Source organism: Euprymna scolopes, chromosome 14 (genome assembly GCF_053919585.1).
Source record: "Euprymna scolopes isolate OS-2025 chromosome 14, ASM5391958v1, whole genome shotgun sequence".
Lineage (NCBI taxonomy): Eukaryota > Metazoa > Mollusca > Cephalopoda > Sepiida > Sepiolidae > Euprymna > Euprymna scolopes.
Window position 1 is genome coordinate 37,490,867 of NC_136495.1, and position 8,424 is coordinate 37,499,290.

Here is an 8,424-nt window from a genome sequence, read left to right on the forward strand (position 1 = left end):
AATTTCACCTAATATTTTAATCATAATGACTTCAAAAGGACTCTCACCAATTGGATCTTTGTGTAATCACCTTATTGTTTTTGTTAAAAAATAAATACGGTGCATTTAAATCAGAAGGTGTCGTTTAAATAAGAGTCTGCTCTATTTGTCAATCTTTATTCGTTAATGATCAAGATCTGAAAATAACAGAAACAGAAACTGCGATAAGTACACATGTGACTAATAAACAAATACGTATACATATACCATAATTGTCTGATAATCCTATATCTCCCCCCCCCCAAAGTCTTTTAGTAAGGAAGCCATATGTATGTTGGCGTGAGATGCTGGACTTACTGATTGAAAAAGACTTATATAAAACTTGGAAACAAGGAAACATATGGAACTGTTGGGTATAGTGTAAATGGGTACTTAGGAATCAACTGATGTGCACTAAGAGTGCATGAATGTCATTTATGTGTTTTTTCACATAACAAAGTCCTTTTGCCACTCTGGAGCATGTTTCACATGGCCGGAGCATCTCGGTGGAGTAGGTGTAGCCTCAACTGTTGGTGACGGGACACGATCCGTTTCAACCCGAGGGGGTCCAAGAGGAAGGTCTAGTGGCCTGACATCTGGGGATTGTGGCTCCGTGTGTGTAAGTAGATGGCTACTCTCGTGCACAGGAATATGTGCAGGTGTCTCACACGATGGTGCCATGGTTGGAGAGTTTGCAGGCAGAGGTGGCCTGTCGGGTAGCCTACTGACATGTTTCACAGGCGTAGATATGCTAGGTCTTGGAGCTATGCCCGGAACCACAGCAGTTGGTACTACAGGTTGTGGCATGTAAGCTGATGGTTGGCGTAGTCCTACATCCGAGTCTATGGTGAGTCTCTTTGGTTTAACCTGCATTGGAATATATTTGCGTAAGAATTTCCTGTTCTGCAGAGTAAGGCGTCTCGAACCATCAATGTGCACAACATATTGGTCAAACTGATAAACCTCGACAACCACCCCTGTCTTGTCCCACTTGCGGGGAAATGGCCCAATTTGGTTTTGGAGGCGAACATGGTCTCCGACTAACAATGGCGGTAGTCTGTGGGTGTGCTCAGATAATCTCTCAGCACTTTGCATATGCCTGTTTCGTAATGCTTCTTCACGAGCAATAGATATGTTTTGCCAAGTTGGATGAGGCTTGTATCTCCCAGGTGGAATAGGGATGAAATCCCTGATTGGTCGGCCAAGCATGCACATGGCTGGAGAGAGTTTTGTGTCTCTGTCTGGTGTATTCCTGTACTGTAGCATAGCCCATTGGAACGAGTCGGTGTCAATGTTACCAGACGAAGTTGTGTTGCCCATCAGAAGGCGCTTTACCTGTCTTGACGCCTACTTCTGCTCTGCAGTTGCTGTAAGGAAATGCTACTGAAGATAGTCTGTGATGCATGCTCCAGTCACTGAGGAATTGTCGTGTGGTTGTGGCTGTGAATTTCGGGCCACCATCCGATGTGAGTTCATCAGGAATCCCGTAAGTCACAAAAATCCGTCTGAGGCAGATCACGAGTCCACTGGCTCCAACAGCTGATTGTTCCACAATTAGCCAATTTGAATATCTGTCCACGACTATCAGTTAATGATGCCCCTGGTAGGTGAAATAATCCGCACAAATGCACTGGAATGGATAATCTGGGCTCATTGGTGGAACTAGTGGAACACTTGGATTTGATGGCGCATTACGGTTGCATTGTTGGCAGCTTGAACGAAGAGTAGATATGTCCGGAGTGATTCCTGGCCAGAATATAGATGTTTCGGCTCTAGCTATCATGGATGTGACTCCATGGTAAGCAGAATGCAGGGCATCCAGTACTTCTTGCCTGAGTGAAGAAGGGATCACTATACAATCCTTGTACAAGATGACCCCATCAACAGTTGATAAGCCCTCACGGTACTGGAAATACTGCCTCAGTGGTTCTGGTACCTCATGGCGGTGCTCCGGTATGCCTTGGTCTATGAGGTCACTCAGCTGCAGCATACCTGGGTTGCTGGCTGTGGCTGTACGGACTCTGTCTCAGGTCACTGACTTTAGGTCGAGTGCATTCAGGGATGTGACTGCAGCTGAGACTATGCCTTCATCTATGCCGCCCATATGGTGGTGCTGGAGGTTGGGTTCAGTCTGATGACTGTTCCCGGCATGTTTGTGATTGTGAACTTGTGCTATATCATCGGGTAGGACAAGCTTCTCTGCATCACATGTTTGATGGCGTGAGAGACAGTCTGTGGCACAATGTTTGACTCCAGGAATATGGATCATTTGGAACCTGTACCTTAGTGTCTTTTCTTTCAAGTTTCTCAGGCGGGTGTTTGAGATGTCTTCAAGAGATCGATCATTAAATATCCTGAGTAGAAGTTTATGGTCAACAGCGATGATCAAGTCTCTGCAGCCTAGCACAAAATACCTGGCTTTGTCTAGGGAATCTGCCACTGCCAGTGCTTCACCCCCTATAGGTGCATAGCGGGACTTGGCTGGGTGGGTGAATCTGCTACCCACGATTGTTATTTTCCATCCAGTTGGGCAGCAAAATGGTTCACTCTTGATACATGCACAGTGTTTTTGTAATAGACAGAATCCTATTCCCGATTTGGACCAGTCTGTTGCCAAACATGTGGTTCTATCGGGGTTAAAGATGTAGACACCTTCTTCAATTTCTTCCACAATCTGAGCTTTTGACTCATCGAATAGTGTTTGGAGGTGTTCGTTCCATTTGAAGGGAGTGCCTGGCTTCAGAAGATCACGAAACGGTAACATGCGCTCTGCCATGCTGAATGCGTATGAGACTTGGTTCACCAAGCCAAACCATGATCGCACATCAGTGATGTCCTTCGGGGTTGGGAAGTCCATGATAGCTTGTAAATATCTACGACAGGGCATGACGTTATTGAGAGTGATTTCAAAGCCTGCGAATTCGACCACATCTGCTCCAAAGACAAACTTTTTGGGGTTGAGCGTTATCCCGTTTCTTCCGCAAACATCATGCCAGTTCACGACTTGATAGAAGCTCTCCTGTAGGTCGTCAGCCCACAGTAAGGCATCATCAACACACTTTGTCTTGTTTGGAACATCAGTCATGATCTCGTCATACCATCTTGTGTAGCCATCACCTGAAGCTATGTAACCCTGTGGCGCTGTTTTGTATCGGTATCTTCCCCATGGTGTTATAAATGTGGTCAGATGTCGATCTTCTTTGTGTAGAGGGACACTGTGGTAGCCATTCCAAGCATTAGGCACCGATCGAGCTTGAAAAAATGGGGACGGTGTGTGATGTGTCTCACAGGTGGCATGAGCATTGAGCGCCTGAAAGTCCACTGTATGTCTAGGCTGGCCATTCCTTTTTGCACATATCACCATTCGATGACACCATGTGACAGGTACCCTGATGGGGACTGGTTCCAGAACACCTAGTCGTACATCTTGATCGAGGCCTTTTTTAACTGCATCTTGCCAGTGTAGCGGGACAGGGACTGGTGTATGGTGGATGAGAGGCTCAGCGTTGGGGTCGACCATAAGTTTCATTGGTGGTCCATCCATCAAAGGTAGTGGCTGATGTTCACATGTGTTGAATGTGCTAGACCTGTAGTAATCAAGCAGGTACTCTTGTAGTTTTTGGCGATTCTCTTCTATTGGTGGGAATGGTGGAGCACTTGGAGGCGGGGGTGGTCATTGGCGAAGAGGACAACCACATGGTGCTTTGTTCTCTCCTTGCACGACTGCTGCATGGCGTTGTGGAAGCCGTACTCTAGGAAAGTTGCCGCCAATGATTCTAAGATTCACACAAGCTTCTCTGCTAAGAAACAGTTTGTCTGACGAGTCTGTTACATAGTTCATTTGCCTTGTCTCCACTTTATTACCGTTGATTGTATATGAATATCTCAGTATCATGGCTCTGAGGATCTTGATTCCATCATTATTTGCTGTGCGCATACGCATTGTCACTGGAATAAGGTCTGATTCAGACAATCCAAGGCGGTGAACCACTTTTAGACCGGCGAGGCAGCTCTGGCATCCTGTGTGGCAGCCATAGCAGGTATATTTGCAGACACTGACGGAGCTGACAGCTCAATTCCAAAGGCTGAATAGTCCTCGGGAAGGGCTTGCACAGTGATGTTCACAAGTGGTTGAGGCTTTGAGTTTCTGTGTACCCATGTGTCTGTCATGCTGTCGTAAACGTGATGATCTAGTGGGACACTTTGCTGTTGTCTCTTCTGCTTGTGAGTATCGGTAGTGTTCGTGTCGTCATTCTGTGACTTAGAAGAGTTTAACGTGCACAATGAATCAAACACTGCACTTTCTTTGTCATAGTTTCGTGGCTTTGGTTGTGCTTGACGTTTTGGGTAGTTCTTGTGGCGGCAGACACTTTCAAGGTGATGTTCTCGATGGCAAAGTTCACACTGATGACCATAGCAGGACACCGAGCCTTACGGATTTGTGCAACACTTCTCTCGCCATGGCCGTGTTTACCACAGTAAGAGCATGTTACTTGATTGTCTGTGCTTGGCGTTTGCTTTGATTTTCTATATGAACTAGCCACCTCAACCGAATGTGAATCAAGTAGCCTTGATGCTGATCGTTTTCCTGCTTCCTTAGCTTCGACGAACTGGAATACTTCCTCTAGGGATATGATTCTTATCACCAATCAGGTCTAATTGAATGTCAGTGTCTACAACACCTTGTGTGAGAAGGTCCCGCATAATTGTGTCTGTGTAATTCACTTTTGCGTCACAGTTAGGACAGTCAATAACAAATTTACAAATGTCCGCTTGTCCCCTGAGACGTGCGCCAGAGTTTCTGACTGACTCGTCTTGTCGCATATTATGCAATGTTACACGGGCTACCATTGTGTTTTCTTCATGAACAGCCAGCTTACGAATGGCAGCCAAGATATCGTCCATCGATTTTTCAGCTAGTTTGCCACCTGTTGTCCTGGTGAGGTCTCTGCGAAGAGGTTTGTCACAAAAATCGAACAGCTGTATAACTTTGTCTTGACCGTTCAGTTTTGTTGCAGTCATGTATTCTGTCCAGCGGGATAGAAAGTATGCCCAGTCCTCGCTTGTGCCAGTGGCAGTTACAGTGGGTTGCTTGATTTTCTCCATTGTTGCAGTAACAGTCGGAGCAGATCTGTGAACGGCACTGTGAGCTGTGATGAGTGCTGCGATGATAGCTGGATCCAGGTCGTCAGTGATGTAATCACAATCAGGGATTGGACACCGTACTGCAGGCATCATTGCGATTGTTACTGTATCTTGATCATAAATAAGAGTCTGCTCTATTTGTCAATCTTTATTCGTTGATTAAACAATGATCAAGATCTGAAAATAACAGAAACAGAAACTGCGATAAGTACACACGTGACTAATAAACAAATACGTATACATGTACCATAATTGTCTGATAATCCTATATCGTTTTGTTCCATTCCTTTTTTTTTATTATTATTTTGTTTGGGGCGAGGAAATTTAATTTCACTTAAACTTCTGAACTCCTACAGCCTCTACCTCAAGGCCACCAAACAATTGCCACAGAGATGAAGGAAATTAAGAACTGTTAAACTCCAAATGCGGGCGAATATTGACAATCTAGAGTGTTCGCATGAGCTAAAGTCGTGAACATTGTATAAAAGCTGGTTGACTTAGTTATAATTCCACAGACAGTGTCCATTCTTAAAGAGGCTTGATAATTATAATTCAATAATAATTATTCTTTTTACCTACAGACACTAGTGTTTTATGCTTACGTTATCGTCAGTGTAGAGGTGACAATTCCTGCCAGTCATATGATTTGAACCCAGCCACGAAGCCACCAAACAATTGCCACGGGAATGAAGGGAATTAAGAACTATTCAACGTTGGATTCGAGCGCATACATTTGACAATCTAGAGTGTTTGTACGAGCGGAAAACGTGAACATTGCATAAACGCTGGTTGACTACCTTATTTATAATTCCGCAGACAGTGCGCATGCATTATGTATTTTTAAAGGGGCATCATAATTATAATTAAATAACATATATATATATATATATATATATATATATATATATATATATATATATATATATATATATATACATTAATTTAAATATTTATTTCCGCCACTGCAGTGGTTAAGTTAAAGTAATTGCTAAAAATTAAATAAATTAAAATAAATAAATAAATTAACAAATAATTAAATAAAATAAAAACAAAATAAAATAAAATAAATAAATAAAATAAATAAATACATAAATAAATAATAATAATAATAATAATAAACCTCGATTTTTTCAACATTTTGAGGATAAATGTGGTATTGTTGTGACTGCAATGTTTCTAATAGTAAGATAGACAAATAGCATAGACAAAGGATTACAAACTTTATTTTCTCTACATTTTTGATGGCTTTGTGTGAGTAATTTGTTCAACATTTAACCTGTATTTTTTTATATTTTTAAACTCTATTTTTTATATTTTTTTTTTAAATCAATAAATGAAAAATCTTTTATGTCCTCGATCAGTGAAGGAGAAATCCGTCTAGACTGAAGTAATTTCTATTTTTGTCCCTGTTTAGAGTGCACCTTTTGGGGGAGATGGCCTTTTCCTCACATTAAAAAACGATCTTATGTCTAAGCGTAACTTTTGAAGCCTACACTCTAACTGCCATTTTCAAGTAAATAGGAATAACATTTACTTAAAAAGAAATCCATCAAAACAATCAGAAAATTATCCAATCATAATCAAATGTTTAGTATTAATAATTGAATGTTAATATAAAATATTTATTTTATTAAAAAAAAAAAGATATAGATTTTGTGAGAAATTAATCTCACAAACTCAGTACTCCGTGGCTGAGGCAAAAATAATTCCACAATTACAAAACCATACCTTTAAACTCAAATTTTATTCAGTTATAACATCAAAGAAAGGTTATTGCTTCGGGTACAGTCCTTGCAAAACGGTGGGTCAGTTTTGCCCCCCAAATTGGGAGGTAGTAGTTAACTCCCTTTGTTTGAGTGGTAACGTGGTTTCCCTTCGAAAAGGTTCATGATAATTCATGGTGTTCTCGGCAAGAGTTTTGGTGTCTTTAATTAGGCATAAATCAAGTCCTTTGGGACCCTAATTGAATTGAGAAAAGTTCAAACGTTTAGGCGATATAAACATGAAGAAATTGTTGCGGCTCCATTCTCGATAAGGCATTCTTCTTGGAGCCGACTTTTGGTGAGTCTCGCTCTTGCCGGAGGTTTTCGTGGACTGAAAAAACAAAAGCATGTTTACAAAAAAACGCGCCAAGTAATTATTTTGGCCCATACAAATTTACCAATCACAGGCTGCCTACAAAAAAGGTGCATAGGCGTCTTAAAACATTAAAATGGCATTTTAACTTGAATTTCTCACAATTTCTTAGATCATACTTAGCATGGTCCCTGGCCTTGGAAGGGCCAATTTTGGATTATACTAGAGCTACATTGATATTTAATTTGGGTATAAAAGTTATTGTTTTAACAAAGGAAAAAAAAATGAAGTATATATATGAACATGCATATTAAAATGAAAATAAATAAACATTGAGAGAATAGAAGGGTTACTATTTAACAAGTGCTAACTAAAACATTAATATAGGATTACCATGTTTACTGCTTATCGTGTCCTGAGAAATAATTTGTCAGAATAATGGAATATTCAAATAATAAATATGCAAGCTCATTATAAGTTAAATACAATTTATTAACACAGAAACATTAATTATTTACGGAACGATGTGCATGTGTTAGCGCACCCGCCATATTGTCCACCCCGTTCTTTTATTCAAACTTTCCAGTCTTCCTTTAGAATCTATAAAGGGGCAATAACGTTTACTTTTTTTATTAGAGTCATTTACCCGTTTTTCTTTTGATCGCTATAACACCTGCCCTTTGAAATATGATGCTTGTAAGATGTTTGATGTGGATCTATTTGTAGAGTTGAAGTTGTTGCATTCTTTGGGTTGGAACTTTCTTCTCAGACTTGCTTTGTTTACTGCATGTTGCTTGAACACTTTGAGGTAATTCAAATGTGTCCAGTAAAATATTTAATGGAATGATTGTGTTATTTGTTTGTCTCTTTTGCAGATAAGAGTGACGCAATTGATTTGCATGTCTGACCCAAATAGGTGATTGTACATCCACATCATAGATTACATTATCAGAACGATGTACTATGTGACCTCGCGTCCATTTTTTTTTACCATTGGAGTAGTCTTTTGCTAATACAAGTTGTCTAGTTAGGAATTTACGTGACCTTGCTCCATGATGGCGATTCAAATGGTTTTCCATCGTCCTGTTTCTCTTGGGAAGATTATTTGATGATGGATGAATAACATCCATTGGTAAACATATTTTTCTGTTCATCAGTGCTTCAGCAAGAGACTTTCCATTTGGG